The sequence below is a fragment of the Pelodiscus sinensis genome, chromosome 27 (genome assembly GCF_049634645.1).
Source record: "Pelodiscus sinensis isolate JC-2024 chromosome 27, ASM4963464v1, whole genome shotgun sequence".
Lineage (NCBI taxonomy): Eukaryota > Metazoa > Chordata > Testudines > Trionychidae > Pelodiscus > Pelodiscus sinensis.
The window spans coordinates 11,566,686-11,585,928 of record NC_134737.1 but is presented as its reverse complement, the minus strand read 5'-3'; the positions used below and the strand labels follow the sequence as shown (position 1 = coordinate 11,585,928).

At 50.9% G+C, this 19,243-nt stretch overlaps 1 protein-coding gene and 1 long non-coding RNA gene across 3 annotated transcripts in view; one reads left to right on the top strand and one right to left on the bottom strand.

The window, feature by feature from the left end:
* The window catches only part of PACSIN1 (protein kinase C and casein kinase substrate in neurons 1), a 74,948-nt gene extending 62,033 nt beyond the window's left edge, over nucleotides 1-12,915 (bottom strand). The window contains exon 1 of one of the 2 annotated variants that reach the window (XM_075909910.1): nucleotides 12,374-12,915. The gene's annotated coding sequence lies outside the window, so the exon portion shown is untranslated. The remainder of the gene's footprint in view (nucleotides 1-12,373) is intronic. The other variant, XM_025181009.2, reaches the window with a different exon arrangement.
* The window catches only part of LOC142820869 (uncharacterized), a 58,743-nt gene that overhangs the window by 32,707 nt on the left and 6,793 nt on the right, over nucleotides 1-19,243 (top strand). The gene's annotated exons all lie outside the window — the stretch shown is intronic.

Here is a 19,243-nt window from a genome sequence, read left to right as displayed (position 1 = left end):
CACTAGAACTGGAAGGGACCTTGCGAGGTCATCGAGTCCAGTCCCCTGCCCTCATTGCAGGACCCAGTACCATCTAGACCATGCTTAGATCTTGCAGCAGGTGACTCCAGGGTCCCTTGGGTTATTCTAGGACATTGCTGTCCTTCTCCGGAGGGGGAGAGGGAGGTTCCGTCTTTCAGCCCAGGAAGTTCACAGTCAGCTGCCAATCCCAAGAGCCCTCTCCCTCTTGCAGCAAAAATGCAAATGCAGGGCTATTTGCATCTCTAATTAGGAAGAGCAGATAATTGGGCCCGCTGCAGTGATTACTCAGAAAGCGAGCCATTGTGAAGGTCTCCAGCGCAGTGCAGGTGCTGGCAGAAGCCTGGCTCCCACCAAAACAATCTGCCTTTTGTTTGCTAATAACCGGCCCTACAGGCATCCTCCCGAGCTCCTTCCGGGGAAGGGGCCGGGCCTGGGACATAAAGGACTCCATTTTTCTGGCAAACTGGCTGGCTGTACAATGCTCTGTGGAATGTTCTGTGTTTGTGAAGCTGGGAAAGAAACTTGCTTATATCCCAGGAACTCAGCTCTGCTACTGATTCCTGCCTGGGGCGGGGGTGTGGTGGGGGGGTGCCTCCTAGGCTCCGGTTCTGTTGTCCTTGTGCTATGATGTCCACCCAAATGGCTGCATTTTGCATGCACTTTGCAATGGTGAAAATGGCTGCTTCAAATGCAGGGCAATGAGTCTATTTGCCAGAAGCCGGGAAATGGATCCAGTGGAACTGAGAGCCTCCATGGCAAGGTGTGAGAGGGACAGCAGCTCTGTGCTCCCAGGAGGGGCAGGGCCAAGAGTGGAAGGGTGGGGCCGAGAGCAGCTGGCCCTCAGTGCTGCCCGGAACACGGCACGCCTCAGCCCTCGGCGCTGCCTGGAGCACATGACCCAGTGTTCTGGTATGGCACTGAATACTGGGCTCCTGCTGTCACGGCTGCTATGAGGCAGCAGCTGGTGTCCTGGGCCCCTTTGAATTGCCAGGACTTGGGGAAATTGCCCCCTGGCCCGCCTCCCTCTTTCCCATCGGCAGGCCTCGAGGGATCACGTGATGATTTCCTGTTCTGTTCATTTCCTCTGGGGCATCTGGCATTGGCCACTGTGGGCAGACAAGACACTGGCCCAGATGGATCTTCAGTCTGACCCAGTCTGACGGTTCTTATAAAATCAGCCCTGGATTTGCAAACTGCTTGTTTCTTAAGGGTCCAGGTTGACAACATGTAAAAAATGCCTCGTGGGATTCCCAAAAGTCTCAGAGCAGGTTACGACCTTGCCTCCCATTTGAAACTTGTGTGTGTTTATTTCCAGGAAAAGTCTCTTTTTTAAAAATTCCTTTGAAGGCAAAGCTAGCAAAGAGAAATTAATCACAGAAGCAGCTGGGCATTCTCAGTTACCCTTAACTCTGTCCTCTCGCCTCCATCTCCTCTCTGCTTTCTATAACAGGCTGCCATTCTTGCCATATCAAATAATACTTAGGACTTCTACATGTGCTTTCTAGCCGTAGATCGGCTCTTTAAAAGGGTTGGTAAATATAAGTATCCCTCTTACACAGAAGGAGAAATATAGGCACAGGAGCAACATACCTCACCCAGTACCATGCAGTGTAGCAGGGCAAGTACTGGGTTTTCTGAGTGCTGGGTTTGTGCCCTATCCAGTAGACTGCCTTGCTGCCCCAGCACTAACTCTGTCTCCTCACCCATGTGTGTAATAAAAATAGCAGCCTTCAACTTCCTGAAGGGAGGTTCCAGAGAGGATGGAGAGAGGCTGTTCTCAGTAGTGACAGATGGCAGAACAAGGAGCAGTGGTCTCTAGTTACAGTGCAGGAGGTCTAGGTTGGATATTAGGAAAAACTATTTCCCTAGAAGCCTAGTGAAGCACTGGGATGGGTTCCCTAGGGAGGGGTGGAATCTCCATCCCTAGAGGTTTTTAAGTCTCGGCTTGACAAAGCCCTGGCTGTGTTGATTTAGATGGGTTTGGTCCTACCGAGAGCAGGGGGCTGGACTTGATGACTCCTGAGGTCTCTTCCAGCTCTATGATTCTATGATACTCAGTATTATGTAGATGGGAAGTTCATGGGGCCAGGGACTGATTCTTTGTATGATGGGGTCCAGATCCATGGCTGGGACTCCTAGGCATTACCACAATACAAATAAATCATCATTAATAATGACGTCCACCTCCTCTCCTGGCCCATATGTTGTGGTTGGGCAGCAGGCACGCAGGGTGGGGGTGGGCTGGGATGTCTGTCCTGTGTGTGAGGAAGCTGAGGAGTTGTGATTATAACTGAAGTGTTTAGCACATTTTATAGCATCTCTTTTCCAAGGATCTCAAAGCACTTAGCAGTTCAGTCTCATAACGCCCCCTCTTTTGAAACTGGTAAGGGATACAGAAGTCACTTCATTCCCCACTGCAGCACAGTCACCTCTGGGGTAGGGTGCCGAGGCTTTTTAATCACAATGCAGATCACCGGTGGAGGACATGCAGGGGGAGCGTGCTGTCCCTTAAGGGAAGCAGAGCAGGACGGCTTGAACTGGAAGTGGAGTAGCACGCTGGCATTAGCACTAGGGATGTTAAATATCGGTTAATTGAATAGTCGAGTAACCTCATGAATTCTTATTGGTTAGTTGGCTAGTCTATAGTCCCCGGGAGCAGGGCCAGCAGCCAGTGCGCTCTGGCTCCACTCTGGAAATGCTGGCATAGTCTATAAGCTTTGGCTTATCAGTTAAGCAACTACACTATTACATCCCTAATTAGCACTCCTGCTCTGGCAGAAAGTGCCACAGGATGGTTAAGGATCACAAGCAGTCATGCCATGGTTTTGTGTGTCACCCAAAAACAGCTCCTAGCCACAGGCTGACCTAGTTCAGTGCCGATCCAAAGGGGGAAAGGGGCTGGCAGATTGACCAGAGCTTGTCATACAGCCACACAGTGTAGCCCTCCCATAAAGCGGCAGGTTCCCGCCCTGCTTTGCTTGTGGCAGCTGACGGAGCCCTGGCACAAAATGCTACTAACAGGGCCGCCGTCAGCCTGATGTTTCCTGTGAAGTAAGGCCCGGCAGCCATTGCTAGGAGCGAGGTAGGAGAAGGCTCAAGAAAAGCAAATATCTCTGTGTGGTTAAGTGTTGGGCCGAAAGAGGCGCTGAGTCACAGTACTAGCTGTTCAGCTATCCAAGCCTGAGTTAGCTCACAGGTGCAACGAGGGTGGCCGTCTCATTCTGGACCAAGATTGTAAACATGCTCTCTCCCCTACCACAAATCAACCTGCCCTGGCATCCCACAGCCTGTGCCTCATAGTGGCTGGCAGGACTGAAATGAATTCCGTCGTGGTCCAGCCATGTTTGTACGTGCAAAGTGCAGAGTCCATGCAACCCGGATCCTCACAGCACCCATCAGGGAGACAATGGGCTATGCCTATCCAAGGCATTACCGCCGCGTACGGCATTTCCTTTCTTCCTAAGGGACTCCTGGCCAAAAGCCTGCGCCAGAATCCAGGTCTCTCATGCCAGTGAGGTTAGAACACAAGATTTGTTCCACTTCCTCGTGTGTTAGCACAGGCTTTCCCCAGAGGACTAGGGCTGAGCATTGCTGTTAGCGGCCTTGGGGTTTGGATGCTGAGTTTTACAGTGAGGCACTTTGGGCACGAAGTTCAGTGGCAGCACTGAGCACCCACAGCTCCCTTTGATGCCCAGGGGAGTCAGATGACCAAGGGTACAAAGGCCTAGAGCCGGGCATGCCTAGCTGAGGATACGTGGACTGTGTGGGAGGCAAAGAGGCCAGTCAGTCCCAAAGGCAGAGAGGTTATTTGCCACGGGAATTTTTGCTTTGCTAAAAGCTGGACAGAGACCCACTAAACGTATTTCCCAATCAGATGCTAGACTGTCCCAGCTGATCCCGAGGTGCAATTTATTTTCACAAAGCAGAGAGGCTGTGCAGAGAAGGACACACACACAGGTGCAGCACATTCCAGTTAGAAGCAATCCCCCCATTAGCATGGGAATGGCAGGTCTGGTGTTCAGCTCCTTCCTCTCCACCCTCTCTCCCACGTGTGTCCCTGCTGGGCTCTGGATATCAAGTGAGCGGAGGAGGTGGTTCCTCAGCAACTGTAGCCACGAGACCCCTCCAGCTCCCACCACTCCCCCCGGCGTGTGGGGCAGGTTGCTATTTATTATGCATGATTTTTGCAGCGTCAGCAGCACGCTGGCCGCCAAGCTGCTCGGCTCCTCTCAGCAGAGTGTCTATTGCTAGTGAAGCGCGAGGCGCAGTCAATACCAGTGCGGCGTGATGACAGGTGGCGTCGGCATCTAGCCCCCTGGTCTGTGCTCTGTCAGCTCCGGGAGCAGGAGGCTCTGATCTCCAGGCAGGGGCAGATGATCATTTTGCAGGGCCCAGGGCAGCCCAATTTCACGGGGCCCCCCTTTGCCACGGCACATGTGCGGGGCTTCTTGAAGCGCGGGGCCTGGAGCGGCTGCCCCGCTCGCCCTGTCCCTATATCCGCCCCTGTCTCCAGTGCTGCTGGTCTGGCTGCCTTCAGCGACACTAAGTGCTTCTTCCTGCTCTCAGCAAAGCTCCCATTGACTTGAATGGGGCAAGGAGTAGGCCTTAAATTCACACACGCCGAGCCCTGGTTGTCTGCCATGTGAGGCAGGTTCCCAGCTTGGTCTGGAAAGCTTTCCTTTCCAGGGAGGGATGAGCCAGTCCTGGGGTCAAACTAATCCCAGCTCTGCCTCCCTGCATTGCTTGTGTAACACGCCCACCTTCTGCGTGGGGTGCACTGGCCCGGCTCGTGGCACGGAGACCTCTTACTGAGAGAATAAAGATTCTGCGACATTTTGGCACCTGAGGCGGGGAGCTCAAATGACACCCCCCATGTCACCTTTTCTCCTGCCTGCTTATGTTGTTTGTGCCCTCCTTCCTCCAGCACTGCACCCCACCATCTCTGTTCAGCAAGAGCAGAGAGTATACATATGCATCAGCAGCAGACACAATTTTCTACACTCTGGGTCCTAGTGGTGCACCCTTCCAGTCTGGCACCTGAGGCGGCTGCCTCAGTTTGCCTCATGGTAAGGCCAGCCCTGGCCTCAGTGAATAGCCAGCTGGCTTTAGGCTCATGTGCTAACTTCTAGAGGTCCCAGGTTTGGTTCTGGCTGTCAGCAATACCCTTGTCTAACCTACACACCTGGGCTACGTCTAGACTGGCATGATTTTCCGCAAATGCTTTTAACGGAAAACTTTTCTGCTAAAAGCATTTGCGGAAAAGAGCATCTAGATTGGCACGGACGCTTTTCCGCAAAAAGCGTCCATGCAAATCTAGACGCGCTTTTGCACAAAAAAGCCCCAATCGCCATTTTTGCGGAAAACAAATCTGAGCCGTCTACACTGACCCTTTTGCGCAAAAGGACTTTTGCCCGAACGGGAGCAGCATAGTATTTCCGCAAGAAGCCCTGATTTCTTACAGTAGGAAGTCAGTGTTTTTGCAGAAATTCAAGCGGCCAGTGTAGACAGCTGGCAAGTTTTCCAGAAAAGCGGCTGATTTTCTGGAAAAACTGGCCAGTCTAGACACAGCCCTAGTGTGGTTCTTTGTCCCATGCAGTGGCACCTAGACCACAGCAACAGCTAAGAACAAGAGATCTCTACAGCAGGGGCTGAAAGCCAGCTGGCTTTTAGCTCAGAGGGTAGAGGCTTTTACACGGAGTTCCCAGGTTCAAATCCACCTGGTGGTGGTTACACTTGCACCTGTTCTTATACTGTGCCCTTTCTATGCAGGCAAAAAACACTCAGCAACCAGTGATGCTGCTGAAATAAGGGTCTCTTCACTGAGCCATACAGGGTATGCTGCACCTCTCAACCTTCCTGTGGAGCAGAGAACCTTGCTTGGTTGCTTCCAGATCTGTCTCCATGATATGGCCCTACACTGTGCTGCAGGCATCATGCCCTTCCTAGTCAGCATGACTCAGGAGCCGCCTTTCCACACAGAGGAGAAATATAAAGGTAGATGTAACCGTGGGAAAGTTGGTTAATGATTCCTCTCACACCCAGATGCCCGTAGGGCTTTTTGGAGAGGCCCTGCTGAGCTGAAAACTCTGCTCCAAGATGCTAAGCATGCAGCCTGCTTCCTGGAGTAAAAACTCTGCCTTTCCTTCTTTTTCTGGGCCTGCCTATGTGACTGAAAAAAGGCACTGCAGGAACACCTTGATCTCAGTGCCTGACCCTTGTATTGGCACACAACAGCTATCAGAGGCATTTCACAAATGTTGATTGTATTTGCTGGTTGCAACCCCTGGGACAAAGTCTTTAGATTAGATCTGGCGTAGACGGTGCAGTCAGCAAAGGTTTCTTCCTAGTGTGCACAAGGAGCTAAGAGCATGCCGGCTGCCCTGGCTCAGCCAGTCCTCCAGCTCCCTCCGACAGTACTTTGCCTTCCAACCAGAAGCTACATCAAATCCCTTGCTCTAAGCCACAGTTTCTCAATCTTTTGGTTCTAGGGACCAGACTGCTGCCTTCCTAAATGGGGTCAGGGAGATCTCAGGGAGTGGTACCGGTGCGTGGACTGGCCATTGAGAAACACTGCTCTAAACACCAACGCCAGGAGCTGTGGGAGAGGTTCCTGAGGAGTCTGAAAATGCCAAGTGCGGCCAGGGCTGGTAGATGCAAGGGGCACTGATGTGCCAGAATGATTCTGTGATGGGATGAGCTAAAGTAGTTCAGGAACCAGCCCTTTGGGGCCATTAATGTCGTAGCAGCAGTTTCCAGTTAGGGCTGAATTCAGAGCTGGTGCAATTCCTGGCTTAGTGTAAACACATCTGTGTCTTTCTCATTCTCTTGATCTCTCTGTTTCCACCCCCTCCCCACACCTTCTCTCATCTTTGGTTACTCACGCATTGTTTTTCTCTCTCACAGTAGGTAACTGATCCCACAATGCACAGGAAGCACCCTCAGCCTGCCTTTTGCAGTGCTTTTACTATTATGTTTCTCCTGCCTCCTTGGACAGCTCTATAAGCACTGGCCACCTATTAATCACCCGGTCTCCAGGAAACAGGGCCAAGGAAAATGCAGTTGAAGAGGACCAGGTGTGGCCCAGCAGTTAGAGCAATGGTCTAGGTTTGGGATACCCAGCTTCAATTTGCTGCTTTGCTCTGTGTGACCTTGGGCAAGTCACTTAGTCTCTGTGCTGCAGAGCTGAGTTGGCTCTCCGGCTCCCTGGGTGAGACCAGTCACTGCATGGTGAGCTCTGCTCTGTCTGCTGGTTTGGGGCAGCTGCCTGCTGTGTGTGTCTGAGTGCTGGGCTAGGAGATTACAGGAGGTGCAGGCCACACAACTGCACTAAAATTCAAACTATCAGGATCAGTTCTTCTCTTTGGGTCTGTCTGCTTCTGGGGCTCCTCCATCATAATGGCTCAGCCCACACCCTAGATCCTGCTCTCAACTGAGAAAGCCACACCCACCTCCCTCGCATGCACTGAGGTAACTGTCCTCAATAGTGGGTCAGTAGAAACTGCTTAGTCCTTTCCCAGAAGGCATGTCATCTGGGAGGTAGGGGGAGGGATAGCTCTGTGATTGGAGGGAGAGCGCTCAGTGGTTTGGAGCATTAGCTTGGTAAACCGTGGGTTCAAACCTTGTGGAGGCCATTTGGAGCAAAATTTGTCAGGGGTGGTACTTGGTTCTGCTGTGAAGGCAGGGGACTGGGCTCAATGACCTTTGGTCCCTTCCAGTTCTAGGAGATAGGCAATCTCTATTTATTTATTTTACTTCCTAATGCCAGAGCCTGCTCTATCCCTGAGGAGCTGGTGTTGGCCCCCTACCAGTTGCCCAGGTGGGCAGAGGGGGGCAGGGCAGGGCCTTACCACCTTGTGCTCCCTAGGTGAATGCTGTAGTCTCTAGGCCCCTCCATAACCTACCCCACCACCCTCTCTTCAGTCACTGCCGGCCTGCTACAAACAGGGCAGAGAGAGGCTGGGTAGCACCCTGTGTGGCCTGGGACTTGGAGAACGTGAAGGCCTAGCACTACTGCCATTGGGCAGTGAGGAAGCAGTGTTTTCAACCCACAGCGAGCTCTCCACACAGCTTGTGTGTGTGCGCAGAAAGACGCTGATGACTCCTCTACCAGCTCCTGCTCCACAGGTCCATTGGTGCGAAAGGGGAGCCTGTGATAATGGCCTCCCTTGATTACGCCAGCCACAGAGGACAGCTGCTAATGCTACCGGCACTTGCAGCCAGTGTGAGTTGAGCGTCAGCCAGTGGCACAGAGCTGGGATGTGCGATCCAGGCCCAGCAAGAGCCCGTGGACGCTAAGCAGCAGGTAGTAATGCATCCTGGAGTCACTGATCCAGGCTGCAGCCTGAAGACAGAGCCTAATGTGTCACTGGAGCAGCCGGTTCAGATTACAGCCAGAGCCTGCACCAGCCTTCAGCTGAGGTAAGTAGGCCCAGGAGAGTCTCTAATCGGCAGTGGTGAGGGGTTGGGGGTGTCTGACACAGGAAACCAAAGCCAGCCTAGGGAGACCAGCCAGCCAAAGATAGTCTGACATGAGAGTCTGGGAGGATCATGCCTCCTGCAGCTGCCCAGGATGAGGATGGGGATTTTCTGCTGATCTCTTTTGTGTCGTCCTCCTCCACCCCTAGCACAGCTGGGGAATTTCCTAGTGTATTGTGCTGTTTAATGTCTTCTGGCTGTTTGCCTCAACAGAGCTGTTTTGCCCAAGTCTGCTCTCTTAACTGCAGTATTTATTGGCCATGAAAGAGGTGCCAGGACTCACATAGTTTGTTTACATCGATAACTGATGTATCAATCCCAAAGGCGCTGGGCTATGAACGGCCCATCCTAGAGGTGGCAGGGCTCAGCCCGGGCACAAATTAAGCCCTGCTGTACTGCCTGGAGTCAGATACACCGGGCCTGACTTCCATCTCCTGCCTGAGCTACCTCAGTGACTCTAGCAGAGTTCCTCTTGGGTTGCACTAGTGAAAGAGAGAGCACAGTTCAACCCACTGGGCCCCGGGCTCCAACGTGGCCGACAGTAGTGCCTAAATCCTGCATTTAGAGTCTCAAATCTGGCTTCCAAATACCAATCCAAATCCAGATTTTGAGAGGGGCAGGATTAGTGAAGCCCTGCACTAATGTATGGTAGGAGCTGGAGTCGTCTTTATTTAGCCCCAGAATCCTGAGAGGCAGGGAGGTGGTGTAATTGAGGATTAAGCCCTGGATGTGTAATTTACACCAGGGTATAAGTGAGGAAAAATGCAGCTGGTACCGATCTGGCATGAAGCAGACACACAAAACAAGTGCAGAACAGATGCCAGGAAGGCCCCATGAAAACTGAAAGAACTTTAAAAATCGAACCTACTCCTGTCACCGTCAGCGCTGATTGTTTTCTGTGTGCCTCACTCAGCTGGGACAGGGACCCCGGCCTGAGCAGTTTCACATTTTTGTTTCTAGGCCAGTGGTCACCAACCAGTCAATCGGGATCTACCGGTAGATCTTGGAGCCTCTGACAGGTGATCCTGACTGTCTTGGCCAAGTAGCTATCAACTGCAACACTTCAGCTGCCCCACCGCCCACAGCTGTGCCTCTCCTGCCCTTAGCTTTGGAGCTACTCCCTCCACACCCCCCAGGAGCCTCCTGCTTGCTGTGCAGAGCAGGGAAGGGAGAGGAGGGAGCGCTGATGTCAGGGTGCCCCCCTCACAGCCCGTATTCTAGCTCCACAGAATGGAGACGGGACAACAGAACTTGGAGGGAGTTTGCTGGCTGCTTTGGAGAGTGGTGCTGGGCCAGGGCAGGGGTGAGCCTGCCTTAGCCCCTCTGCACCACCCCCCCGGAGCCACCTGAGGTCAACAGTGTCCAGAGGGAGTTAGCATCCCAAACCTCTGCCCCAGTCATAAACCCCCTCCTGTACCCCAAGCCTCTGCCCAGCCCTGAGCCCCCTGGACCTAAATTTACAGAGCCTATCCCCGAAGAGTGAGGGGGGACTTGATAGCAGCCTTCAACTTCCTGAAGGGAGGTTCCAAAGAGGATGGAGAGAGGCTGTTCTCAGTAGTGACAGATGGCAGAACAAGGAGCAAGGGTCTCAAGTTGTGGTGGGAGAGGTCCAGATTGGATATTAGGAAAAACTATTTTACTAGGAGGGTAGTGAAGCATTGGAATGGGTTACCTAGGGAAGTAGTGGAGTCTCCATCCCTAGAGGTGTTTAAGTCTCGGCTTGACAAAGCCCTGGCCGGGTTGATTTAGATGGGATTGGTCCTGCCTAGAGCGGAGGGCTGGACTTGACGACCTTCTGAGGTCTCTTCCAGTTCTGATTCTATGATAAGGGGATGGTTGGATGAAATAACATGATCTTGGTAACTAATTGACCATTCATTTCCAGTTGGAAATAGGTCAATGGAGGGATGATAGGAGTTGCTATAGGGAACTTTCTGGGTGTCTGGCTGGTGAGTCTTGCCCACATGCTCAGGGTTTAGCTGATCGCCATATCTGGGGTCAGGAAGGAATTTTCCTCCAGGGTAGATTGGCAGAGGCCCTGGAGGTTTTTCGCCTTCCTCTGTAGCATTGGGCACAGATCACAGCTGAAGGACTCTCTGCATGTTGGGGCCTTCAAAGTATTGGAAGGCTTCAATATCTGAGACATAGGTGAGAGGATTATTCTAAGAGGGGTGGGCGAGATTCTGTGGCCTGCACTGTGCAGGGGGTCAGACTAGATGATCATAATGGTCCCTTCTGACCTTAAAGTCTATGAGTCTATGAGTCTATGAACCCTCTGCTGCTCCAGGCTCAGCTCAGAGCCCCTCTCACACTCCAAATCCCTTAGCCCAAGACCAGAAGCTGTGCCCCAGCCCTCTGCCCCTCCCCGGTGAAAGGGAGGGAGGACAGAGTGAGCAGGGGTGGGGCCTCGGAGAAGAAGGAGGCGGGGCAAGGGTATTTGGGTTTGGGGTAGATCCTGGATTGCACTTTAATTCAAAAAGTGATCTTGGGCTTAAAAAGGTTGGAGACCCCTGTTCTAGACAGTTTCCTATTTCCTATGGGAGCTCATCACAAGTGGCCAGGCATGGAAGTAGGTAGCCACCTGAGAGAGCCAGATTCTGAAATTCTTCTGGGCCACCACTTCCTAACGGCAGAACAGCTGATCTCAGAAGACGGGAGAGAGCAAACCATAATCCCCCCCCAGCCATCCAAAGAGGAAGTTTTGGATGCCACCTGTGCAGTACTATGGACCAAACTCTGGTCTTATGCAAAGCGGTCCTATAACCAGGACATGTCTGCTGCAAGATCAGCATTTGCATGCGCCTGTGTCCCAGCCACCAACAGCCCCTTCCCCTGGGAACAGTCTGAGCAAGGACTGTGTGTGTGGGCTGTGGATGGATCAGAGGTGTATGCCGATTCTTCCCTGTGCTCCCAAGATCCTTTCCTTCTGCTCTTGTCACTGTGGGGGTGTGCAAAGGAATCTCTGCTGGGAAATCCATAATCGAGACAGTTCCATCACATCATTTAGTCCCCACAGTTGGTTTGGAGGTTTTCTAACCAGCACCTTCCAGAATTTGACACTAGGTAACATCTGGCAGGTTCCATCTGTGATTCATAGTGCATAATATACAGGCCAGCGTTCTTACCATATGCTATATAATACACACTCAGTGCTGTCCGTGGTAGATATTACATACTGCATACATACTCTTCTACAGTCATTATAGGCCTGATGCTGCCATGTGCTGATCACACACAGCTCCTGCTGAGGTCCTCTTATCTTATAGATGCAGCCCCTATGATAACACGCCCCTCTTTGTCATTTTCTTTGGCCCCTTACTGAAGTGTGACAGTGCTCCACATATATCTGAACTTTGGGGCTTTAGATTATTTTCAGACCTGGGAGGCCAAAAATGGGGCAAGGTAAATGGCCTAGGAGCTATGCAGCACCAAGCAATCTGAGCCAAGAGAGCAGGATCCCGATAGACCAGCGTGTGTAGTGGAAATGTAACAGGTGAAAGCTGCCCCCATCTCTGAGACACTCATGTCTCACGCCAGCACTCGCTTGTGTGGACGGAAATGAAGTGTCAGCTGGCCATGATTAGGAGCAGGACCCGATCTGGTGTAACGGTGCTCCATAGCCACCCGACACCAGCCCATCCCGGAGGAAAGTTACAGGACTCCCTTAGCCTCCTTTCTCCCTTCTCAGGCATTTTCTAGGGCAAGCCACAGAGCAGGTTTCGGGGGAGGAGGGGAGCCTGAGCCACACACACGAACACCTGGCCCCTCACCCCAGCCAAGGTGCGTGTGGCATGATGGTGCCGCCACAAGTTACAAAGTCCGACATGCAGCCCCGATGCCGGTGCCCACAAGGATCAGAGCGCAGCTTGCGACGTACCTTTGAGAAGTGGCAGCGGAGACCATGGGAGGCGGGTGGAAAGGCGAAGTCCCGGCACCTATCAGGCAGAAGGCCCTGCAGGCTGGCTGCCTCCTCTGCTGTACGGGAGTCGGCTGCCAGGGACGCCTACTGGGTCCTTCTCTCGCTCTGCACATTGGCAGGAAGGTCACAGCAGATGGGGAGGAGGGGGGTAAAGATCAGCACGGAGATTAGAGAGGCATTTTTAGCCAGCCAATCCCCGCCTGGGCCCAGCGCGATGACTCGCCCGACAGCACAAGGTGAACACAGGACTGCAGAAAAGGCAGGCAATACGCTCTGAGCCGCGCGCCCGGATGGGACCCTTCCCCCGCCCCGCTCTTCTCTCCCTTTGCTCCCTCTCCCAGGCAGTTCCCTTCACTCGCTCGACAATCCTAGAATCCTGCAGCTGGCAGAGACCTCAGGAGTCACTGAGTCCAGCCCCCTGCCCGAGGCAGGACCAACCCCAATTCTCTCACTTTCTCCCTCCTTGCTGCTCCCTCTTCCTCCTCTCTTTCTCTCTTCACCTGCACTTACTTTTACTTTCCTTCTTTTCCCCATCACCCTCCCTTCATTTCCTCCTTCACTCTCTTTCCCTGTCACTGTGCCTCCCTTCCCGGCTCTAACCCCATCCCCCCACCTGTTCCCTCTCCAGCCTCCGGCCTCGCGCTCCCTTCCCTTCATAGTCACAGCCTTTGCTCCCAGCTATGCCTGAGGAAGCCCTCGCAATGCACAGTATGGGAAATACTGTGCCATGGGCCTCCCTCCAGTCCCCTCTGTGCATGCAGGGGGGGACTGGGCAGGAAGTGACCTCCCCTTCCAGTTCCTTTTGTTCTGCTGGGGGCCCCGTCTCTGTCTGCTCCGGGGTCTAGGATGCAGGCTGGGGAGAGAGGACAACCCCAGCCCTCTATCATTGCAGCAGCTTGGGGCCAGATGAGAAGCACCTGTCTATGGCTGCCGCAGCTGCAGCTGAGCACACCCAGGGGAAGGGTGCATGTCTCCTGGCTGGGTGACAGACAGACACACAAACAGAGAAATTCTCTGAGATAGGGTATGTCTACACTGCCACCCTAGTTCGAACTAGGGTGGCTAATGCAGGCAACCGAAGTTGCAAATGAAGCCCGGGATTTAAATATCCCGGGCTTCATTTGCATCTTGCCGGGCGCCGCCATTTTTAAATCCCCATTAGTGCAGACTCCGTGCCCGCGGCTACACGCAGCACGGAGTAGGTAGTTCGAATTAGGCTCTCTAATTCGAACTACCGGTACACCTCGTTCCACAGCCTGGCTCTGGGGGAGGGGGAGAGCATTGGGTTGAGGAGACCTGGGGGAGCCTGGCTCTGAGGGAGAGGGAGGGCATTGGGTTGAGGGGGGCCTGGGGAGGCCTGGGTCTGGGGGAGGGATGTGTGGCTCTTTGCACTACTATCCAAAGCTCTTTTGGCTCTTCGTGACTAACTGGTTGGCCACCCCTGATCTAGTCTGACCTGCTATGTAGGATAGGCCATTCAATTTCATTCACTTGCCCCGTATTGAGAATAGGGATATAATAGTATAGTCGATTAACCGACAAGCAAAAGATTATAGGTTAATGCTATAGACTACATTCATTTCCCTCTCCCCCTCTCCCTGCCAGTAAATTTTTTAGCAGGCTGGCCAGCAGCCTGGCTCAGTCCTGGCTCACGCTGGGTCTGGGAGCTCAGACCTTCCCTAGACAGGGACTGCTGCCAGCCTGCACTACTGCCTCTTTCTCAGAAGCAGCAGCACAGGGCGACAGGCAGCTGGTCCGCGGGAGGTGCTGGTTTTTAAACTGGCTCCCTTCACAGACCAGCTCCCACCTGGCATTCTGCACTGCTGCCTCTGGTACAGTAGCTGCTGGGCCCCACCCCTGGGGACTGTAGAATAGTCCCCGGTACAATGTCATGAGGTTACTCGACTATTCAATTAACCGAGATTTAACATCCCTAATTCAGACCAGTATCTTGCACTTGGCTACGGCATCTCTTCCAGAAAGGTCTCTGGTGTCAACACGAACGCATCCACCTCTTCCCTTGGCACTTTGTTCATCACCTGCACTGTTCAAAATGCATGCCTTATTTCCATGTGCCTGGCTTCCGCTTCCAGCCATCGGTTCTTGTTCTACCTTCCTCCGCTAGATTAGAGAGCCCTTCGGTGCCTGCTATTTTCTCTGCAGGGAGGTACTTAGACACTGTAATCAAGTCACCTCTCAATCTTCTGTTTGACAAGCTAAACAGACCGAGCTGTTTAAATCGCTCGTTGTCAGACCTTTACATCATGTTTCTGGCTCTTGTTCTGCTCCCTCTCCTACTATTCAACATCCTTTGAGAAAGATGGGCACCAGGACTGGACCCAGTATCCAGTACTGGTCTTGCCACTGCTGTATGCAGAGATAAAACCAACTCCCTTCTCCTACGTGCTTATTCCCCTCTGTATACATGTCAGGATCGTCTTAGCCCGTTCTGCCCCAGCACTGCATGGGGAGTGCACGTTCAGTTACTTGTCCACTGTGACCCCTAGTTTCTTTTCAGAGGTGCTGCGTTCCAAGGTCCCCTTCAGTCACCCCTTGTGTACGTGCACCCTCCATTCCTTGTTCCCGGGTGTCTGACTTTGCGTTGAGCTGTGTTAATATGCAGGAGGAAAAAGAAAATTCAATCATGCCCAGTAAAAAAAAACTGAGCACCTGTTTCATATGTACCCTAATTGGCTGTGTCGAGACTGCATCCCTTTTCCGTAAAAGGGATGCAAATTAGACACATCGCAATTGCAAATGAAGCGGGGATTTAAATCCCCCTCGTTTCATTTGCATAAACATGGCAGCCGCTTTCTTCCGGCTCGGAGCTTTGCCGGAAAAAAGCGCCAGTCTAGACAGGGATCTTTCAGAAAATAAAGCCTTTTCCGAAAGATCCCTTATTCCTGATTTTTAAAATGTGGTAGCCATTTTTATTCAAATTAGGCATGCGATATTTAAATCCCTGCCTCATTTGCAATGTCAGCCTGCCTAATTTGCATCCCTCTGCCGACAGAGGGATGCAGTGTAGACATACCCTATGAGGGTACCCAGAAAATCTGCCCGCCACAGTGAGAAAAGCATTTGAGTTGTACACATACACACAGAGACAGCATGTGAGAGGCAGGGTGTCTAGCCCACACCATGCGAGGCGCCCCTAGCAGAGGAGGGCTTGTGTGCCTGTAATGTGTGCTGCTGCCGCTGAGACGGGCAAAGAACTGCAGGCATAAACACGGGTGTAGCTTGCACAGCTGCAAAACCCTTTTTTTTTTAGCCAACAGAATGGGGATCCAAGGAGATCGCCTGCCCAGAAAGCCTATAAACATGCAGCTCCAAACAATAAATCCTTCGAGGCCCCTCATTTGACACTGACCTGATTTAAAAAGTCGTTTGGAGGGTTTTGACAAACCATTTTAATCTAATCCCCTGCTGAGTCTACACTGCATTCCGTTTTTATCATAGCACCGAAATCTGGGTCTGCTTTTGACTGAATCTATCGTGTTTGGGGGCAAGCCATCACCTACTCTTATCTCACTTCCAGTGGTTAGCTTTATCCTGGGTTTGGAGGGCAAGTGCCTCCCTTGGACAACAGGTTCAAATCCCCAGTATGCCACGACAGCTATAGATTTTTACGGTATTTAATATCTTGTTCATTAATGGTAGTTGCTCATGATCCTAGCGCCATCGCTATGTGTGGCTCACTCTCTCTAGAGATTAAAATAAGTCCAGTCCCTGCTCAGAAGGATTTACAATTTAAGCCCCCCAATCCTGTAATTTTATCCATGCAAATAGACACCCTGGGCCTGTGTGGAGTCTCTCTGACTAGAATAGCCTAAGGACTTACCCACATGAAGTCAATGCAGCTCCATGTAGGCTCAGAGAACTGTGTGATTGTAGATCAAGGCCTACATTAGGGAAATCTAGCTTGTGACAATAACCAATAGAGGTAAGCTAGGTGGGTTTTAGCCCATGGGCAGTGTTCCCCGTAAGCTGTGTGCTTGTGCAGCTGTGCAGGAGACATTCCAACGCTGCCCAGCTGACTGAGGCACAAACCTTCCTCTGCTATGGGCACCTCACATGGTGTGGGAAGGACACCCTGCCTCTCATATTCCAGTGCTGCTCAAGGAGCTAATAGAGGAGGTATCTGAGCCTTTAGCGATCACCTTTGACAAGTCATGGAAGTTGGGAGAGATTCCAGAAGACTGGAAAAGGGCAAATCTGGTGCCCATCTATAAAAAGAGAAATAAGAGCAACCCAGGAAACAGTCAGTTTAACTTTTGTGCCAGGGAAGATAATGGAGCAAGTAATGAAGGCAGTATTTCCCAATTGTATTTGGCCACAGAATCCTTTTAAACTCAAAAGAATTTTGTGGAACCCCTAATAGCAGTCTTATATATGGCACTGAAAAAGTAGACCACAAATAAGTAAGGATAATAATAAACAAATGCTAATCAAGGTCATGAGATCAACACAAATGAAAACTGGTTTAAATAAAATTCATAAATGCTTAATATTTATTATTATTTTATTTTATTTTATTATTTTAATAACAACATGTTATTGTAATGGAATTTTCTTGCGGAACCCTTATTTTCACTTCGCAGAACCCCAGGGTTCCCCGGAATTTGGGAAACACTGAATTAAGGAATTCATATGGAAGAAAATAAGGTGATAGGTAACAGCCAGAAATGAATTTGTAAAGAACAAATCATGTCAAGCCAATCTGATAGCTTTCTTTGATAGGATAACAAATCATATGGATAAGGGAGAAGCGGTGGATGTGGTATACCTAGACTTTAGTGAGGCATTTGATATGGTCTTGCATGACCTTCTTATCAATAAACTAGGCAAATACAACTTAGATGGGGCTACTATAAGGTGGGTGCATAACTGTCTGGATAACCATTCTCAGAGAGTAGTTACTAATGGTTCACAGTCATGCTGGAAGGGCATAACAAATAGGGTTGCACAAGGGTCTGTTTTGGGATGGGTTCTGTTCAATATCTTCATCAACCATTTAGATGTTGGCATAGAGAGGAAGCTTGTTAAGTTTGCAGATGATACCAAGCTGGGAGGGGTTGCAAGTGCTTTGGAGGATAGGGTCAAAATCCAAAATGATCTGGACAACAAACTGGAGAAATGGTCTGAGGTAAATAGGATGAACTTTAATATGGACAAATGCAAAGTGCTCCACTTTGGAAGAAACAATCAGTTTCACACATACCAAATGGGAAGCGACTGTCTAGGAAGGAGTACGGCAGAAAGGGATCTAGGGGTTATAGTGGACCACAAGCTAAATATGAGTCAGCGGTGTGACACTGTTGCAAGAAAAAAACCCATGATTCTGAGATGCATTAATAGGAGTGTTGTGAGCAAGACGGGAGAAGTCATTCTTCTGCTCTACTCCGCACTGGTAAGGCCTTAGTTGTAGTATCGTGTCCAGTTCTGGGTACCACATTTCAAGAAAGATGTTGAGAAATTGGAGACGGTCCGGAGAAGAGCAACAAAAATGATTAAAGGTCTAGAGAACATGAGCTATGAGGCAAGGCTGAAGGAATTGGGCTTGTTTAGTTTGGAAAAAGAAGACTGAGAAGGGACATGATAGTTTTCAGGTATCTAAAAAGGTGTCACAGGAAAGAGGGGGGAAAATTGTTCTCCTTGGCCTCTGATGATAGGACAAGAAGCAATGGGCTTAAACTGCAGCAAGGGAGGACAGTAGGAAAAACTTCCTAACAGTCAGGGTGGTTAAACGCTGGAATAAATTGCCTACGGGGGTTGTGGAATCTCCATCTCTGGGGATAGTTAAGAGCAGGTTAGATAGACAGCTATTAGGGATGATCTAGATGGTGCTTGGTCCTGCCATGAGGGCAGGGGACTGGACTTGATGATCTCTCGATGTCCCTTCCAGTTTTAGTATTCTATGATTCCATGATTAGCAGAGCGCCTACAGCTAGGTTTTGTGTCACTGGTGGTGCACATTGGCGCTTGCCTCAGTGCTCATAACTATTTATTCTGCACATTGGTGAAAAAAATCCACACATGGATAGGAAAGATTAGTGGGAACATTGCCCGTAGGCCTCCACTTTTGAGAGATTTAACTTTCAATCCTGCAAGGGCCTGGGTGCAGCAAGCATGTGAGTAGGGCTATTCATGTGTTTGAAGTGAAGCGCTTTGCTGGCTCGAGACCAAAGGGTTTGCCCTTTTGCAGGATGCAGCCCCTGTGCAGTAACACTGTCTGTTGTTGTAGACAGACTGCTCTCATGAGAAGAAAAATGTCAGGGATTTGGCTCATAATTTATCAAGTACTTCAATCTTGCTGGGCGGAAAATGCTACCTATCTAAATGTCTGTCAGTTGGCTACCTGTGTGAACACATTAACTATCCAGTTAAAAAGTAGTTGTCTGGCAAGAGGACCTAGAAGAAGCCCCATGGGACTGCCTGGATTTCCTTACTCTCGTTATGAAATATTTAAAAGCTCCATCAGATGAAGTCCCATTTCATTTTGCTGGGTGGAGGGAGGGAGTGGACAAGCAGGCAGGGTTGTTCTCTCTGCACTGATCACTGTCCCTGGGATATTGGGTAAAGAGGCATCTTAACATTTCACATTTGCTGCATCCAGCATAGCTTTTGTCTCTGAGGCTGTGTCTAGATTGCAGGGTTTTTTCGAAAAAACTTCACCTGCATCTAGACTACAGCTGCGTTCTTTCGAAATTAAATCGAAAGAACGTGGCTTTTCTTTCGATGGTGGTACTCCTCATTTCACGAGGAAGAACGCCTTTTTTCGAAAGTGCTCTTTCGAAAAAAGGCGTTCTTGAATGCAAACAGGGCTTT